General features: G+C 43.6%; 1 protein-coding gene across 6 annotated transcripts in view; it reads right to left on the bottom strand.

The window, feature by feature from the left end:
• Positions 1 to 20,242, bottom strand: part of FGF1 (fibroblast growth factor 1) — a 112,651-nt gene that overhangs the window by 45,809 nt on the left and 46,600 nt on the right. Inside the window, exon 1 of one of the 6 annotated variants that reach the window (XM_042250962.2) lies at positions 14,261 to 14,478. The exons of the other annotated variants lie outside the window; for them this stretch is intronic. The gene's annotated coding sequence lies outside the window, so the exon portion shown is untranslated. Of the gene's footprint in view, positions 1 to 14,260; positions 14,479 to 20,242 lie in introns of those variants that run through there. 6 annotated transcript variants of the gene reach the window in all.

The following is a 20,242-nucleotide window of genomic DNA, read 5'->3' on the forward strand; positions in this document are numbered from 1 at the left end:
GTTTGCCCCGTTTCAGCACGTCTGATGGCTCTTTGGCCCTGTGACCCCATCACTGGTGTTGCCCACACAGGTCTACACATAGCTCAGCTATTGGTGGGAACTGGGGGGACTTTATGGGAATGGATGGAGCAAGAGAAAATCACCACCAAAAGCCCCAGGAAATGGCTGGTGTTTGATAAAGCTTAGAAGTAAGTTGAAATTTGTATCCAAGAAACTCAACTAAGAGATAACTCTGCCCCTCATAGCTAGTGTCTCCAGGAACATGCACATTGCAACCAAGACACCATTTATCAGGAAAATCACAATGATAGCCCAGGACTAACAACCAGGGCAGTACACTCAGATGTTAAACATGGCCTCATAAGAGTTGTATTTAGTTCTGGCAGGTAGCTGGAAGCATGCTTTGCTCTCATCCTTCCCACTCCACATGGTTTCTGTCCTTGTTTATTTCTTTTTTCTAACTGACTTTTCAAAGTCACTAATATCCTCTACCATCCATTGCTCCCCTCTGATGTTTTAGAGATCAAAGCGCCATTACATTGGGTGGAGTGGTTTGAAAAATGGGGCACTTCTATTTTACTGGTCTTTGAAGGCAGATTAAGCAACAAGAAGTAAGGGGAAATGTCAGAGAGCCTTCTTACTTCTCTGGGCTGCTATCTTTTTGCACATAATTCCTCTTGACTTTCAAGGAGCCTACATTCCTTGGCTCCTTACCATTGTCAGGTTCAGGGGACTCCTCTGGAATTTGATAAATCTAGACATTTAGGTGGGACCATGAGGTGGGGCAGTCAGAAGGCTGAACATTTCCTAACATTTTCATGATATTGTATTCCTAAACCCTTGATGGTATGAATAATTTTTCTGTGGATTTGTTCATACAGAAGATAAATAGATGGATATTGCTTTTCATAACTGGCCTTCACTGGATCAAATCGTTAGATTGTCAAGTTTCACATTCTGTAAGGAGCTTGGTTGATTAGATTTGCAAAAATTCTTCTTAACAGCATCTTCAACTGCATGACAGTTGGGAGCCTCCCTGAGTCTACTTATGTTGGGCCCACCCTGTCTAGGGGAGATCCTATTACTTCCCTATCCTCTATCTCAGACCCAAACATTTATGATAATTTATGATTTTATTTATGTATTTGCTTACACACAGACACACACACACAGACAAATGGAAGCCCCAGGAGGGCCCAGGTCAGGTTCCTTAGGCTTACATGATATCGTCAGTGCCTAGCTCTGTGCCTGATGCATAGTAATTACTCAAAATGGGAGTGCATGAATTCAAGAAATATGTTCCCAGAAAAGTTGTTGGGAAGAAGTGTAAAGAAAACCAATTTATCAAAAATGCTTCCTATGGAAGAAGGTGATATTTAAGGTTAGTTTCCTTTTCCTTTGAATCCTTTTAAGCAAGGTAAATAGCATGTTAAAGAATAGTGTTTGACAGAGTTGGAACCGCTTGTTATCCCTGTAGGACTTTGAAGGAATTAGTGGAAGGCCCATCCCTTTTTCTTTCTCTTATTTTCCCTTCTATCTATTCATCTGTCTTTTCTTCCTGTATTTATTAAATGCCTGTCAAGTACAGATATATACCAGACATGGTAAAATAGGTAATAGTATATCTACCTAGTATATATTACTGTGAGGATTAAATGAGATAATTGTACTTAATTTTTTCTGGCAAAGCACCTAACATATTAAGAGCTTGATAAATGTTAGTTATTACCATTACCATCAGAATTATTTATGAAGCAACTATTTACACCCTTTGTCTCAGAGTCTCCACAATAAGGAAGGAAGGATACCATTGAAACCACCAGGGGCTTTCGATGATATGTCATTAATTCCCCTTCCATCATGTCTGTTTTAGAGCAGAGTTACATATGGCCTCTTATTTTACAGGTGGGGATGGTCAACTTGACATGACAAGAGTGAGGAACAGAATGTCAAATTTTTCAGTAAAGATAGGATCAGTGACTGATTTTCTCCTTTTGCCCCAGCTCCCCTAAATGGCTTAGCTCAGCACTTGTACTGAGCTCATCACTTGTATTCTTTTTAAAGAAGCTCGATATTTTGTTCATCATGGACTTTTCTGCATAAAATTTGATTTTTAAAAAGTCTTGCATTAAAATATCATTTCTTTTGATTTCTAAGTATATTTTGTGCCCAGTGCAAGTGCCTCCCTCATCCTATCCTGGTACCAGCCCTTTTAGCTGGTTGACCTCTCTGAGCGCTCATGATCAAGCCGTTCGACTCTAGTTAAGGGCTATCAGATTCACGTTCTTGACCCACTGCCAGTACCCACCCCGGTTCACCACTGGCTCCTGTCTTGATGTCTAAAGTAGCCCTCATTTGTTCTTGGTCGCCTCAGGTCAGTACTGTACACGGAGTCAGAAGATCTTTTAAAACCTATTTCAGGTGATCACTCCATGGCTTAAAACCTGTAATTTTCCATTTCCATGAAGTAAAACTCAAATCCTTAACCATGGTCTGAGACCCTATGACCTGGCCTGACCTCCCCATTCCTCTCTCCCTTTGCCCATCACTTTCCATCCACTCCGTTCCCTTGGATCCTCAAGTCCATGGTGGTCTCCACATGCCTGCCTTCATCACATGGTTCCCTCTCTCAGCAGTACCCTTTACCACCTCTTTCTACCTTGCAAATGGCAGCTGAAGCGCCACCTCCTCAGAGGTCTTCCCTAACCTCTGGTCTAAGTTCTGCTGCCCTCTGCCTCTATTGTTCTCTTCTGTTGCCTCTTGTTCTTTCCCTTTTCAACACTTCTCATCATTTGTAATTTCATTGTATGTCCAGCCATGAGTTTACTTGCTTAATGTCTTTCTCTCTGACTCAACCGTAAGCTCCTGGAAGACAGAGCTGGGCTTATTCACCACCTTCTCCCCAGCCTCTAAACCATTCCTGGCACAGAGAAGTCACCCAGCCCTTTATTGAGTAAGTGAGGGAAGGAAGAGAATGAGTGGAGAAATAGGTCTTCAGCTTGCAAAATCTTGATCTAAGGACTCTCCCACACACTGAGGAACTTTTATGTCCTATTCTACTCTCTGTCGTCATGAACTTTGCTCTTCTAAAGCAAGTGTTTTTCCCTTGGATTATTTTTATAGAAAAAAGGGAAGCAAATATAGAGATAATTATTGATTCTCACTCAAGTCGCTGCTCCCTATCACCAACATCCTTCTGAGAGCCTGCTGCAAAATTCTTGGGAACCACAGGAAATAAGTCCACTAACCACTTGAAATGCTCTTATAAAAATAGACTGGACTTGACCTTCTTCCTGTGGAAAAGCCTCTTTCTTCAGGGCAAATGTTACAGAGAAATTCTGTCTGCTCTTAAGAGCCTCCCTCTTCCATCATCCTTCCAGCAGGACTTATCTGGACAAGTGTGGAATCCTGTTCTGACCCTCTGCCTGGGTCACCATCTGAGCAAATTCTTCCTTTATTATTTTCATGCTGTTGTTTTTATATTGAAATGGTGAGATAAGCAGACAGAAGTCAAAGCCTGGGGGAGCTATTGGGATATTCTGTCGTGCACTGATACTCCCTGAGGAGTGGTGTTTCTCTCGCCAGAGGTCATCACCACTATGCCCGGGCTTCAGTACGGGGGTACACCTTCATCACTCTGACATTATCTGCTTACTTTAAAATTTTATTACCAAAGTGCAGTTTAACTTCAGTTCAATGTCCTTGTGTAAAGGAGGCTTTATATCTCTAGTATAATAGCAAAAATATCCCATCCGTAGAATGCAGTGGTCAAGACAAATAAAATCGAAGGACACAGTCACTGGCTTCTGCTTAGGTGCTGTTCTCTGCCTGCTCAGCTCTTTTGGTTATCAAGAGAGCGCGACAGTTCTGCTGCTGCTGCTAAGTCACTTCAGTTGTGTCCGACTCTGTGCAACCACATAGATGGCAGCCCACCAGGCTCCCCCGCCCCTGGGATTCTCCAGGCAAGAACACTGGAGTGGGTTGCCATTGCCTTCTCCAATGCATGAAAGTGAAAAGTGAAAGTGAAGTCGCTCAGTCGTATCCAACTCTTAGTGACCCCATGGACTGCAGCCTACCAGGCTCCTCTGTCCATGGGATTCTCTAGGCAAGAGTTCTGGAGTGGGGTGCCTTCTCCAGACAATTCTTCTAGGGGAGTTGAAAACAAAATTGTACCAAGATGACGCTTTCTCCTTCAACAGTGAAAATGATTGAAGGAGACTTTGAAGGGGACAGTAGTCTCCCTACAGTGGTCCTGAGAGATGTCATAGCACCACTCAGAGCTTCTCCTGTAGTAGCAGGGGCACATGCACCCTACTTGATGAAGCAAAGTGTTAGGCTTTATTGTTATACCAGTTCAACAAAGAAGCAGAGAATGCCAGTCAGTCCCCTTAGAAATCCTGAAATAGGAGGAGGTGATAGAAAAATTAGAAAATACAGATAAACAACAGTAAAAAGTTTTAAAAGATTGTTCATGATCCTGTCAACCAGAGAGAACTCCTTTTAACATTTCCATTCGTGGAAATGTAAGCATTTTACAAAGTGGAATCATATATGTGAATCATATATACAAATATCTCAGATTTCCTGCAACACAAAACTTGCTGCTTTGTTAATTTTCTGCATTGTTTGCCTAATTTCTATTTTGTTAATATCTACTTTTATCTTTATTTTTTCCTATTACTGCTTACTTTTAGTTTACTTTCTCCTTTTATTTTTCAAAACCTTTTCCTGCAGAGTCTTGGATCATCAATTTTAAACCTTTTAAAATATTTTAATGTGAGCACTTAAAGGTAAAATTTCTAATAATTGTCTTGAGTTACTTCCCCAAATTTTTGTATGCTGGGTTTTGTATATCATTTAGCTTAAGCTATTTTGTAATTTCTTCTTTGATTTTTTTTCTATATGTGTAGTTCAATTGAAAATATAGTTTTCCTAGATATGTTATGGTTATTGATATTTAATTTACCAGTGATCTTAGGATTTACTCTCTATGGTTTCAGTTCTGTTAAGTTGATTCAGACTTGGTCTAAAGAAAGTGGAATCACATGTATAATTTTTTTTCATTAATAAGCGTATATCTATGCACCTCTCCACTTGTAATGGCTACATAGAATTATAGCATTTGGTTATAAGTACAAGCAAAACTGTGTCAACTAAGCCTCTATCATTAGACATTTAGGTTGTGTACTCTCTGTCACTGTTATGAACAAAATTGCTCCAGGCAGCCTCACCCCCCAGGCCTTTATGTCCTTAGGATGATTTATGGAAATAGAATTGTTAGGGAAAAGCATATACATTTTAAGTTTTTTCAAACTTTTCAGAATTTTCAAACTTTCAAAATTTTCAGAAAGTTTGTACCCTTTATGTGCTTAGGTTCCATTTATATTCCTTGACTTATTATCAGTATTTCCCTTCTTATTCCTGTCTGCTCTTCAAGGTAGAGAAATTAATTTGAAACCTTCTGACCTGCTGACTGGTTTCCAAGTCCCCTCATAAACTGGGGCCCTTGCTCCTTTTGCCTCCACTTGCTCTGAGGGTGCCTGGCACCACTTGTGGGATCTTGCTGCACACGTTCCCAAGCCTGTGACCCAATGTAAAGGATGCTTTCCTAGCTTTCCAGAGTCCAGTGAGCCCTGGGCTCCTGGGGAGCAGATGCCCCAGACCAGCACTGGCTCAGGCAACCTTGGAGGCATCCTTTGTCTCTTTGACACTGCAGGCCACTTCACTCCTTTGCTACACCGCCCTCATCTCTCAGTTCTGACAAACCACTCCTGACTTCTCTTCAAAGCGCACCTCCTCTACGGATCACGTGGTATTGATGACTGTTCAATCCAGCAATTCAAGACCTCTTGTAATATCACCTCTAAGTGATTTTATCCACTATTAACTTATAAATTTACAATGAATTCTTGCAAAGGGGCACCACACACACCTTATTAAATGTGGAGCTCTTATGTAGCATGAAGCACAGTGTATTGAAGGCAGTCAGTAAACACTTGTTGAAATAAGAACTCAGCATCTCCCAGACTAAGGCGTGGCTTGGCATAGCCAAATACAAAATGGCAGACAACTGGGAATTCTTGCTCACTGAGTATCCCAAGTACTGTCCTTGTGTCTAAATGTTTCAGTAAGAGACAGCCAAGGCACTGGGTAGAAACTCACTGAGATTCAGACCAGCAGGTGTAATTCCATGGTTGGTGTGTGATTCCAGGCCAATGTCTTGTCCTCTCTGAGTCTGTTTCCTCTCCTGAATGGTACCTGCTTGTGAGGTTGTTGCAAAGATCCAACTTGATAAGAAGGTGTAAAGTGAATAGCACTTGTGCAGCATGTGACCAGCTCACCATGGATGACATCATTAATGTCCTTTGTATTTAGGGCATCTACTGAATGATACAGTCTCCCTCTGAGTTTAGCCTGTGGTCTCCCTTCTTTGTGCAGCAGAAACAGGCTGGGAAGGCCACTTGGTTTTCTCTAAAATCCCCTCACTTCATCCTTCCACAGAGGAGGGAAAACAGCTCCTTTGCTTTCAGGGTTTGCCTTTCATGACTCCTGAGATCCAGGGAACAGAGCCTTAGCCAAGTGGTTAGCTAAAACAGGATAAGACTCATCCAGTGTCCCTAGGTTGATGGCTCATTGTTTCATGAAACTATATAGTTTATACCTATTCTTTTGATTGTCTTATGCCTTTCCTGTTAATTATAATTAACCAGGGGCTGGCTATCTCAAGAGCACTTATGTGGTAACAGTTCAAATGGGAGATAGATTGCACAGTTAGGAAAACTTGGGTTTCAGTCTGGGTCTGCACTTACTTGCTGGGTGACTTTGGGCTAGTCATGTCATTGCCCATGCCTCGGTTTTCTCATCCATCAGTGGAAATAGTAATAGTAATACCTTCATAGGTTGGTTGAACATTAAATGAGATCATGCGTGTAAAGCACCTAGCACATTCTATGGTGCCAATACCTGTGAGTTACCATCATTTTCATGCTTAATTCCATCCCTGTCATCACTTTGCCTTTGCACCTGGCACAGGTCCTTGCCTACGAGGTCCCTTCAGTCAGTGTCAACTGAAGTGAATGAAATGAATAGAGTATGTGTCCCATTCCCCTTTCTGCCAGAAGGCGAAATCAATAATCTTCATCGTCCTACCAATCTTAACTATAGCTTGTGGTGTTCTAGTATGAACAAGGTTGTCAGTATCCAGGAGCAGATGTGAGTCTCTTACCTGGACCCTGTGTTACTAAGCAAGCACAGGGCATGACATTGCCTTCACATCCTGAAAGTTATTCCTCAAGGTGGTGCCTCACTGCAGTGACGGTCCCCTCCCCAGGGGTCCTGATTCACTGGGCCTGGGTTGGGCCTGCAAGTTCAGCAGACCTCCCCTAGGGATTCCAGTGCACACCAGGATGTGAGAACCACTAGTTTGGGATATCCTTTTTTTAATGCATCAAGAGAGAGGAAAGGAATTCAGCCTAGAAGGGCCAGCTTGGTTCTTTTTCTTTTTCTCATTTTAGCAAAGTCACTGAAATAACTCTAAATCTACTCACGTTGTTTTCTTTAAAAGCAGTGGCTCAGAGGACACTGACATTTTGATATGTTTATTTTTTCTCTTTCTTTCCATTACTCATATTTCCTTTGCTGAATTATTGTTTGTGCCTGCTGGGGGTGGGGGTGGGGGCAGAATAAGACAGAGGGTAAGGTGAAATGAGTGAGGGCTCCAGGTCCTTCTCAACCCTTTTGCTCTGAGAGGCTGGGATGGGAGGGAGGCCTTCCTTTCTCTGCTGTGGGAGCCACAGGCCACCAGCAGGCAATATGTCTCAACTAGGTCTGGTTTGCTCTGAGGTTCTGGCTTGCTGATCGTGGTAGAGCCTGATGGAAAGGCCCAGATTTCTCTGAACTGAGTCAGAAACCAGTTCTGAAGAATTAACTGGGGCCTCAGCACAATGTACAAGTAAGATTAAATCAGGCCTCCAGAGTGAGGGAGGTTGTACAGCTTGGAATTGCAGTGCAGTTCTGTTGTGTTCTCATTTCTCTCTGCTTCTTAATTTATTTGGTAAAGTTCTCAATTGTTCAAAGATCTGAGTACTCATTCATTCACTTGACACATATTTAATGAGCACCTACTATGCATCAGGGATGAGGAATGTAATGGAGAAGAAGGCAGATGCAATGAGATCCTCTTGAACCTGGCATTCTAGTGAGGAAGACCTACCATAAAAGAAATTCCCAGTGAACTGAATGTTAGAGCAGCGAAGTCCAGGGCACCTTCCAAACTACATAATAGGTCTCTTAGAGAGCCTGGGAGATGGGAAGAAAAGCAGCAGGAAGAGTGTGTGCAAAGATCCTGAGCCCACAAAGGGCATGCTTCATTTAGGGAACTGAAACTAGTCCACTATAGGTGAGGTGAGAAGGCTGTGGATGGGGAAGCTGGTGGGGTCAGGTCATGCAGGGCCCTGCAGGCCTTTGTCTAAAGACCACCAAACAATGCAGGGTGCAGGTTGGCATGATCAGATTTGCATTTCTAAAATGTCACCCTGGCTGCTGAGTGGAAAAGTACTGAAGAAGAGTTCAGGGAAACTAGATGCACTGGTGAGAGGTGATAGGGACTCAGCAGGTAGACGTGGGTACAGGCCAGATGTGGTGTACATACTTCACAGCTACCCAGCCACTAGCCTTCTCTCAGAGGGACAGCAGCATCCAGCCAGCACATGGTATCATGAGATGAGCTAAAGTTGGAAAATCTGAAAAATCTCACCACCAGGCATATCAGGAAATGTCATTTCGACAGGAGATGGTGCTGCTGGGGAAATGTGAGCACACTGATCTTTAGGAGCAGATTGGGAAAGGATGCACCTTGGTGTCTTAATAAATGACACAGAATCCGGGGCTCCAGAAGGCCTTGCTACCTGAGCTGCTGACTAGAACTCTTGTCCTTGCTTTTCGTCATTCTTCCCTAACTCACCAGGTCACTGGACAAGTCATCTATCCCTTGGCTATACGTATATGAGCTCAGAGACCCGAGTTTCCGAATCATGCTACTAACTTTATAAAATCTACAAGATTGCATCAGCTCAGGGCAGGTCAGACAGCCTGGAGGGAACAGTGGCCCAGCTGGCTCTCTACATGACTCTCGGTCTTAGGATCTTTGGGGCTTGGTGACACCAGAGGAAGTGGCTGGGGTCACCTCCAGGGCACTTCAATCATTCACTCAGGAAATGGGTAAAGTCTTCTGGCCTCATCCTCAGATGGTGAAGAAAGTGGCAGAGTCTTTCCCCGGGGAGCTCATGTAACAGTCATTTCCTGAGGTGTAACTGATAGTCCGCAGTGCCCCTCAGCTCTCCTGGTCTTGGTGTTGAATAGCAAAGCCCAAGAGTTCCCTGGCCTCGAATTCCTCAGTGACCTCTAACAGGGGTGACCATCTTTTGGTTCCAAGCTGGCAATCACCTCTGGGCCTTTGAACTTGTTTCCTTGTGGCCTGCACCTCTCTTTGCCAACATTGTCCACTGCCCACTGCCACGCAGGGTGTTCCTGCTTCTTTCTCAGACACGCCCTCAGGTGTTCCTCAGACGAGCCTTCCCTGACCACTCGCCCCAGATCCAGGCCCACCCTCCCAGCGGATGTCCTTGCCCCTCTGTAGTTCACTAGCTGCTTACTGACTGTCCCTCCCATCAACTTTGCTCCATCAGGGCAGAGCCCTTGATTTTGTTGCTCAGCTGTTTAGCATCCTGCACGGACTAGCACATAATAGGTGAGTAATAGTGTTTGTTGGGAGAAGGCAATGGCACCCCACTCCAGTACTCTTGCCTGGAAAATCCCATGGATGGAGGAGCCTGGTGGGCTGCAGTCCATGGGGTCACTAAGAGTTGGACACGACTGAGCGACTTCACTTTCACTTTTCACTTTTGTGCATTGGAGAGAGAAATGGCAACCCACTCCAGTGTTCTTGCCTGGAGAATACTAGGGGCAGGGGAGCCTGGCGGGCTGCCATCTATGGGGTCACACAGAGTCAGACACAACTGAAGCAACTTAGCAGCAGCAGCAGCAGTGTTTGTTGGAAAAAAGAGGGGTGGGAGAGAATGATGGTCTGGACATGTTGTGTATTGCATCAGTTTTCCTGAAAAGTCACATGCTACACGTAGAAGACCCCTTGTGAATCAAAGCCTGAAAAACTACTAATTTGCCACTTGCTGTACTGAACCGAGATATTAGTATTTTTAATAGATTAAGTCAATCAAAACTTCATCCTATACATTTTCTGAAACCATTGATCCCATCCCACAAAAACTAACCCAGTCAGCCAGGAAGATGAAGAGACTGTGGGAAGAGATGAGGTTGAGTCAGTCTGTTATTATTCATTACTTCATTCCAACTTTATACAATTATTTCTCGGCCACTGAGGATACAGCACAGTCCCTGCTTTCATTGTCTGTTCTTATTCCTATGGGGGAGATAGTAAGTTTGTAAAAAGTGAACAACCAAATGAGAACATCTTTCAGTGCTAATTCCTGTATCTCCCTGTTGAAATCGCACAGCAGATGGCTGGAGGTGGCGAGGGCACTGGTAGATGGAGGGTGGTTGGGGTGTCTCTGAGGAGCTGACACTGAGCTGAGACCTTGGGGATGGGCAGAAGTTCAGTGCGTGGGCCCAGGGATGTGTGCATAGCCACGTGTCCTAATCTGGAGGAGACTGTGTGATCCTCCTGGGTAAGGAACTGGCACATTTCGGGAAAGCAGTGTCAGGATGCTAAGCCTTCTTGCAGTAGTTAGCCCAGTCTAGGCAAGGGACGCAAAATAATTGAGCCGTTGGGGGGCATAGGAATTCATGTTATCTTTTAAAGGACAGATGCGTCTCAGAAGGGCAGTGCTGCCTCCTTCCTGACCCTTCCCAATCTGCACCAAGCCGAAATTGATTGTTTCCTGCCTCGGCATCCTGCACCTAGTTGGCTGGAGCTGTCTGTGGCAGTTACTGCGTTCTACCCTGCAATTAGAGCTATTTGCATCCTTCAGTTGGTCTCCTAGTGAATTTTCACCTCCTCAAGGCAGGGATTGGATCCTAGGGACTCCTTTCCTTCATAGATACATGCTTTTGGCTTGCATCTAATAGATGCTTGGTGATATATGTTGGCATTTATTAAATTGAGTAACTGAAATTTCTGACTAATACTTTGGAACCATACATTTTTTAAAAGAGTTTGATTTGGGGAATGATAATATGGGTCATGTGGGAGACTCACACCTGGATGGTTCTAGTGGAGACCATTCAGTGCCTCAAGGCTTTGCAGTCAGGGCAGCTGGATAAGAAAAGAAAGCTGATGAAAGCACAAAAAGGGCTGGGGCTGTGAGGACTAACTGCCTATTGATAAAAAGCTATTGAAAACCACCTTGCTGTGCTACACTTGTGTGTGTTTGCTCTGAGGGTATGCTGATTGGCTTGTTGGTTGATTTGGAGTTTGGGGTTTCATGTCTTCTTGTGTTCTCTTTATCATTTCCTTCTTTGAGTGGGTTTATTTTCTATATGTACAGAATGTATTGTCCTGAATAATCTAGATATAGGCAGTTTTGTGCAGCTTTGTTATAATTGGTATTTTTGAAGTTGAACCAGTGTTCAATCTGGAATTCAGATCAAATAGAAAGCTAGTATCACTACTGAGGCTTTCCAGGTGACTCAGTGGTAAAGAACAGACCTGCCAATGCAGGAGGACTCAGGTTCAGTCCCTGGGTCAGGAAGATCCCCTGAGGAAGGAAATGGCAACCCCCTCCAGTATTCTTGCCTGTCAGACACGACTGAAGTGACTTAGCATACCACATAGCACATTTTAAGTATCGAGTTCGCCAAAAATTTCCTTTGGGTTTTTATATAAGCTGCTATAGAAAAACCCGAATGAACCTTCGGGCCAACCCAATATTTCATAGATGTCATCTCATGGTTCCATGTAGGAGCTGAGGTGGCATAAACATTGTTATTCTCATTTTCACAGAGGAAAAATCAGATTTTGAGCAGTGAAGTAGCTCCTAGAGTTATGAGCTGTTTTAATATAAATTATCATTTAGTTTTTTGTTTGCAAATGGAATAATGGAGCTTAAAAGTAGAAGGTGGCCCTGAAAATGATTACCTTTTAAAGTGGATACTTAAGTACTATTTAACTGTTTACTTTTGTAACTAGATATAAAATCTAATGAAGCACAAGAAAATAAAGCAAAAAAAGCAAGAACAGAAAAGACCTCTGTCCCAGGAGGAGTGAGGTAGACTGCTATTGTCAGAGGAGCCAGCTGACCTTTGGCCTGCTGAGCCATCAGTGTGGATGTCCTTGGCGGTGCCGTCACCTCAGTTCAGGATGAGGAGTGGTGGCTCAATAAGCAAAGGGTTACATGGAGATGCAAAGAAAGGAGAGGGACCAGGTGCTTTCTTCCCTCTTGACTGTTACCTATTAACTAAAACCAAGTCCATTTTCCTTGTCCCCTTGGACTGGGAGCAAAGTGCTGATGGAGGCCTGAGGGGATAGTTTTGTGGGGTCTTTTAAGGGTCAGAAAACTCACATGAAGGCAGCTTTGTTTACATCAGCAAATCCAGCTGCAGCATGCAAGCCCTTGACCGGCCAGTGACTCCCAACACAAAACAGATGTCCGAGCTGCACAGAGTGAGCGCACGGGGCTCCTCCACTGGTAGAACTTTGTCTTGATGAGCTGGGAAAAGGGCAGGAGATGGGTGGCACTGGGTGTGCCAAGAGTTGACAACAGCAGCGACCACATAGACCTGGCTTTGTGCTGGCTTGAACCACGTGGGCTCCAAGAGATGACGCTCAGAGGGGGCTGTAAAGGCCAAGCCGCATTCCTGCCTCAGAAGGCCCCATTATTGTGTATGCTGGACTGTGGGAGTTTGAATTGCCTGTGACTGGGACATGGGAAGAGATGGGGTTCCCTAGGCCAGAAAAGGGGAAGTGGGGTCAGAACCAGGATTCCACTTGGTACTCAGTCCTAAAAGCTCCTCTTCTACTTTTTTGTTTCTATAGCATGATCAACGTCATCTGTATGGTAGGTAGATTGTGCAATAAATCTCTCCTAATTAATAAATCGTTATCTGATTAGGTTAATCATTATGTTAAGCATTTTTCAGGTAATGCTTACCAACTAGAAATATTAAATAATGAAAACCCAAGTCCTCCTAAAAGAACCAGGCACATACATTAGATCCAGTGCACCCCAGGAGGCCCTCATGTCTTCTGTCCTTTGAACAAAGGACCTTGCATTCCAGATCATGTTCTACTCCGTTCACTGATATTCATTCAGTAGATTTACCAATTTGAATACTCTGATACAATTCTTCCTCAAGGAAAAAGGTGAAATCAAGGCAATAACAATTATTTAAGATATTAAGAACTATGATTTAAAAACATAATACCTATACATAGATATATATATGCAGTTTAAAGAGAGACTATAGATTATATACACACACAGACCCCGGAGTATGACCATAGCCATTATTAGGTGTCAAGGTTACAGATGATTTTTGTTTTCTTATTTATATTTTCCTATAGTTCCCTAGTTTTTTATAAGTAACATGTATTATTTGTATAAAGACATTTTTTATCCTAAAAATCCCATCAAATTGTTATATATACCTCTTGCTGCAACCTAGAGGTTAATATCCTGACTTACTGCTACAGGAACCAAACTAAAGTGTTCTTCTAGGAAATGAGTCTTTTTCCCCTCGGATAAAATTTGAAAATTTCTCAGTAGGGAGCAATAACTGACCTGAAGATTCAAAGTGGTACCCATGAGAGAAGCAATAGCTAAGGAATGAAGCTTCCAACCTCTTAGCATAGAAAACAAAGTGTTTTCTTCTGTGATGACAGTTTTTCTTCATCGATGCTCACTTTGTTTTCTGTCAACACACTCTCGGTTATAGAGAAGTAAATCTACATTTGCATCTCAACTCCACAATTTGCTAACCATGGGACCTCAGCCAAGCCACTTATAATCTTTGTGCCTCTGTCTGCTGGTTTCTAAATAGGCTTCTAATGAGGATTAGATGAAGCAATGCATGTAAGTGCGTGATAGCACAAGCAATAAAGGCCAGTTATTGTCATGATCCCATTGGCTTGTCCCAGTCATCTTTTCTAACTATTTCACAGAGAATATTTTTCTGATTTAGCTGGTCTCTATAATCTGTCAAGCATGTACTCAGAACTGTGACCTTCCAGAATGGCCCCAGGAACACCAAAAAAATTTTTTAAAAATCCAATATAGTTCCTACTTACCTGCTGGCAATAGGCTTATTTCCCCACAGAGCCTCGAAGTCTCTGAGCAGCAAACTTAACTCACTCAGGAAACCCTGAGAGCCTGGCTGTGGCCCCAGTGCCTGCTCCCCTCAGTTAAGTCAGTGCTCCCTTTAAGCTGTTCATTTTGGCTTTTCTGACTCAGTGTCTTAGGTCATCCTGAGACAGCCTTCTCCTCCCCACCTTCCCTACTTGTACCTGCTGTCCTGGACATTTGCCATCCTTTTTGACTGCCCACCATCTAAAGCCCAACATAAACACACAGGTCTTGATCTGGCTGGACCCTTCTTGCAGTGTGATTTGGGAGTACCAAACCTTCCCACTGATTCTGTGCAACTGTGGGTTCTCCATATTCTCTTTATGTTTATTGTCAAAGTCATTGGTTGCTTACAATTAAGGAGCTTAGCCAGCTCCTGCTTGTCCTACTTTGACATAAATCCTTCAGCTGTTAGTTCCCCAAACTCTCTGAGCTTCCTATGGCATACTGTTTATTTCATTCTGGTTGTGACATTTTATTGGAATTACCTTCTTATTCTCCCCTAGACTTAGCTCCCTGAAGACAAGAACTAAAGCCATCTAGATCACCGTAGCGATGTTCTATCATGGAGGAGGCTGCCTGGCACATAGTAGGCCCTCTGCAAATGTCAAATGAATAAACAAGCAACCACCTGGGAGGGGACCAGAACAACCACAGTAGTTCCACTTGGAGAATCAGTTACTTGCCAACTTTCTGATAACCTGGCACCGTTCCTAGCCTGATTCCAGGAGAAACCAGATTTCCTTTAGGCTTTGGCAGGGAAGAGGCTATTCCAGCAGCATCCTGAGTGGGCGGGTGAGATGTTGGCCGCATCTTAGAGTGGGTGAGTAATCCCCCAGGCAGCACTTAGCTTGCAACCCTGGCTTACATCACGGTCATCTCCTGAAGCTCCCAGCTTAAAATGGAAAGTGGCATTACTCATGGCGGAGAGCAGACAATAAAAAAACATTGAGGTGGGGCCCAACACAATGGAGTGAATATTCCCTGATGATGGATGAGAGCATCTCTGCTCTGAGGGCTCACGGCCCTGACAGACAGCTCAGTCATAGCAAGGCTTTTGAACTACACCTCCAAATTAGCTCATCACCCAGCACCTCACTCTTTGGGATGTTGGAAGACGTTGTGTTTCTCAGCCTGCATCAGGCCTGGGGAGAAGAAATGCCCCTGAATCAATATCAGAAGGTGATAGCAAGCAGCAGTTATGAGTTGAGGCTTTGACATGTAACAGAGCTAAGCCTGAATCCTAGCTCTTCTAGTTGCTAACTCTGTGACCTAAGTAAATTACTTAACCTCTCTACTTTGTATGTCCTTCAGCTGTAAAATGGGTTGAATAATAGTACCAACTACAATCTTGAGAAAAGTTAAGTCAGAGAATTTATATAAAATCCTTACCCCAATGCCTGGCTTGCAAGCAACACTCAGCAGATGTTGACTGAGGTTGTGCTTTTACCATCTTCCTTCAGCAGCTCCATACTTCTCCACCCTTTATATTTTTTCCCCTTTTAATCTCTCTCAGCCTTCATACCCTTCCTCCTTCCAGCAGTCCTCCTTTACCTCTCACACCCTTCTGAGTTGACACCACCACCCAGCATCCCTACATGCTCACTCCTATCCATTTCCAGCTCGTCTTTCTCTCACTTTCTCGGTGTCTGTCAGCTTATGTCCCCAGATCCAATGTCCAGCCCATCATGGTCTCTTCTCCACTTCAAAATCCATGACTTGGCACTTGGTGAAGCGAAAGACACTGAAATAAATCAGTCTGGCTTTAGTGACACCTCATGGACAGATTGGGCCTAAGGTCATAAAATGGTCAGAGCGCAGTGCCCATTCCAGCGCCCCGGCATGCTGAACGTGTACCCACAGAATGTACAGTGGACCAAAGTCCCGTCTTATCAAAGCTGGGCATGGCACAGCAGTGGTGATGATCACAAAGGCAGTATTTCTCTCAGGAAAGATCATATACCAGCTTTTCTATTAATAGCCTTCTTTAGGAAGTTCTGAATTAGATTCCGTTTTTTTTAAGGGGCACACTTTTGGCCTAAGCAGGTTACATGCATCACTGTTGAGAGATACGCAGTGATATACATGAGCTGGGACTCTTAGCATTGCACTAGATAGTTCCTTACCAATGGTCTGAGGAGTCCACAAACATCAGTTCCTCCATGGTTAAGAAAACTTCCCACTTTTGATCTCCAGTGACTAGATTAACCACAGGCTGTCCTCCCAGGATGTGTCCTGATCATTATTTATTCAACACATTGAATGAATAGCTTTTTATGTTCTAGGAACATTGTGAATACCATGGCAGTGTTACAAGGAGACACAAATCCCGCAACTGATGGAGATTTAGGGAAGATATATGTATCTTTTTCAGATTCTTTCCCACTACAGTTTATCATGGGATATTATATGTAGTTCCCTGAGCTGTACAGTAGGATCTTGTTCTTTTATCTATTTTCAGTATAGTAGTATGTATCCATTAATATCAAGCTCCTAATTTATCCACCCCAGCATTTCCCCTTTAGTACCCGTAAGATTTTCTGTGTCTTTAAGTCTTGAGAAACAGTACACTTTGAATTAAGGATGGCCCATATATAATGAGTTCATGGGGAAGGGATATGTCTGGAAAGATAATTTATAGCCAGATCTGTACTTGGATGTCTAGTATTTATCTTAAAAAAGCTGACCTCAGGAATCCCCTGGCAGTCCAGTGGTTAGAACTCAGCACTTTCACTGCCGTGGCCTTGGTTCAGCCCCTGGTTGGGAAACTAAGATTCCACAGGCTGCTCAATGCCAGGGAATAAGTAAATAAAGAAGACCAAAAGAAAAAAGAACTCTTAGGATTACAAAGAAAAACTCTTAAGATTACCTCGACAGAACAATTGGTTCCCCTCACCCAACCCCCCAGCTTTCTCAAGTATTTCAAATCTTCGTAAATGTCCCCAGTCATTGTTTCTCTCTTCTTCACCTACCCCCCTTCAGTTCATCAGCAAGCTCCGTATCCAAAATGTATCCTCAGTCTGACCTCTTCTACTCCAATATTGCCCCTATGTTCCAAGACATCATCATTTCTTACCCACTTCCTTGTTCCATTTCTTACCCTCATACAGCAGTTAGCTCAAGTCAGATCATATGCCCTTGCTTGCTGAAAGCCTCCGAGCAGCTTCCTGTTGCTGTATCTGTCCGTGGGAAGACCGTGTGCTACAGGCTCATGATTAGACCCAGGCTCTCCTCTCCTCTCCTCTCTTGCTTGTCCTGCTGCACCCACACGACAGCATCTCTTCTCTTCTGAACTCTCCAAGCATGGACTTGCTCCAGTATCTTTGTGTTTACTGGCCCCTCTGTCTGAAATGCTCCTCTTTGCTTAGACCTCTGCTTGTCCACCTCTTCATGGCTTATATCTCAGCCTGAATGGTACCTCTGCAGGTCATCCTCACTATCCTAACTAAAGTAGGCCCTTCTCAATTTTTCTCTATCTCAGAACTCCATTTTTCCTTTACAGCACTTATCTGAAATGCTCTTCAGTATTTTCTCTCTTATCACCATCACTTCTACTAACTTGCAAGCTCCATAAGACTTTGTCTTATTTACCAGTGCCTCTTTAGTCCTTAGCACAATCCAGCCCAAGTAGGTACTCAGTAGTCACTCACAGAATGCAGATGCCGAGACCGCATGCCCAGAAAAATTCTGATTAGTCCTGGTTAGGAGTTAAAGAGAAGTTAAATTGTTTGAGGTGCCTTTTTTTTTTCATATGCATATTTTTAGCCATGTTATATCTAGTACAGTTCCCAGGTGGTCCTGATTTTTAGATAGTTAAGAATCCTTGACTTAGGGAATAGAAATCTCTGTAGCATCTTTTACTCAAAATGGGGTCTTTGGACTGGTATCCACCAGATACTTGTTAGAAATTCAGATTGTCAGGCTCCACCCCCACCTTAGAGAACCAGAATCTGCACTGTAAGAAGATGTCCCAGCTGACTTGTATGCATATTAAGTTTGAGAAGCACCAACCTAGCAGAAATAACAGAATTCCTGAAGAGTAAGAACCTTGAGTTTGGCAGGTTGAGTTTGCTTTGTTTGCAGGACAGTGAAATCGGTATGTCTCCCAGACAGCTGGAAATGTGGTTCTGAAGTCATGGAAAGAGAACCCCAAAGGAAATTAACATCTTCACCAAAATGCTCATTAAGGGTCAGAGTGCAGGCTGTAGTGAGGTCATGAGTGGAGAGAAGAAGACAGAGTTGGTGGACCACAGGGGCAGGCCCAGTAAGGGTACAAGAAAAGGGGAGCTGAGATGAGGAAGTGGGGAAAGAGACTGATGGAGAATGATGGCTCAGGTGAGGGCAGGAGGCAAGGTTAGGAATGGAGTGATCCAAGCATCAGATTCTGCAGAAACATCAAGGAACATAGAAACTAAGAAATGGACATGGAGTTCTGTCCCCAGAGGTGGGTGATAAGAGAAACCAAGCGCAGGGAGCAGAGGCTTGAGTCAGTGGTGAGCAGTTGGAAGCAGCGAGTCCACACCACCTGCCCAGGAAGGACTATGGTCTCACGAAGAGGAGAATTGTGGCTTGAAGCAGGAGGAATGGAGAGAAACTTTTCTCAAATGAGAGACCTGGGAATGCTGTCAAGAGGAAACCTTCAGAGAAGGGGACTGAGTAGATCAGAGATCAGAAGAGAATTTAATTGATGAGACTGGGTCCTGAAGCAGGTAGGAGGGAATCACATTAGACTCGTATGCTTGTTAACACATAAACTGACCTAGATGGGCATGAAATAAACAACCGCCCACCTTCAAGGAAGGAGACTGGGTGACTAGAGAGGCAGGGTGGCTTTCGTTTTTATTTAAGAAAAACAAAATAATAGTTAAAAAAAACCTATGTGTGCTCTGCCCAGATTTAACAAATGTTAACATTCTCTCAAATTTACCTTAGATTTTTTATATATAAAAGAAAACATTAGAAAGTTGAAGTTCCTCCTGTTTTCCTTTTTCTTAACATTTTTGCCCTCTCTTCTCCAAGGGCAGGGGCAGATAGTTGGTGGAGAAAGGGTGTGCTTGGGGAGAGTTGGAGAATGACATTGATCAACAGCTCCCCTGTGCCAGGCACTGGGCTTGGGTTTGACATTTGAAGTAGGAGGGAGAGGGAGTCCACAGGGATTTATCAGGATGATATGTGTGAAAGGTTCAAAAGGTCAGGAAAGGTGAGTATGGCAGTTAAAACCGTCTGTGAGCCTCAGTTTCTCCATCTGTAAAATGGTCATAGTAATACTACCTACCTCAAAGTTGAAGATCGAATGACTTGGGTGAATAACCTACTCAGAACTTGAGACTTCTTACATGGCTATTAAATGATGACAGTGGTGGCAAGGAAGATGCTTACAACTGTGATTGTTCAACCCCCTTTATAATCAGGATATATATTTTATCAGTTCAGTTCAGTTCAGTCACTCAGTTGTGTCTGACTTTTTGTGACCCCATGGACTGCAGCACGCCAAGCCTCCCTGTCCATCACCAACTCCTGGAGATTACTCAAACTCATGTCCATTGAGTTGGTGATGCCATCCAAACCTCTCATCCTCTGTCGTCCCCTTCTCTTTCTACCTTCAATCTTTCCCAGCATCAGGGTCTTTTGAAATGAATGCATCAGATGGCCAAAGTATTGAAGCTTCAGCTTCAGCATCAGTCCTTCCAGTGAATATTCAGAATTTCCTTTAGGATTGACTGGTTTGATCTCCTTACAGTCTAAGGGATTCTCAAGAGTCTTCTCCAACACCACAGTTCAAAAGCATCATGTCATAAGGGGTAATGTGTTCATAATGATGATAAGCATGAAGGTTTAAGTACTTAGTTCCAGGCTCTCCATACCACCTCATCTAGTCCTTCCTGAACCCTAGGATGTAGGTATTATGAACCCTCCTTCTTCATTCA

Source organism: Ovis aries, chromosome 5, assembly GCF_016772045.2.
Source record: "Ovis aries strain OAR_USU_Benz2616 breed Rambouillet chromosome 5, ARS-UI_Ramb_v3.0, whole genome shotgun sequence".
Classification (NCBI taxonomy): Eukaryota; Metazoa; Chordata; class Mammalia; order Artiodactyla; family Bovidae; genus Ovis; species Ovis aries.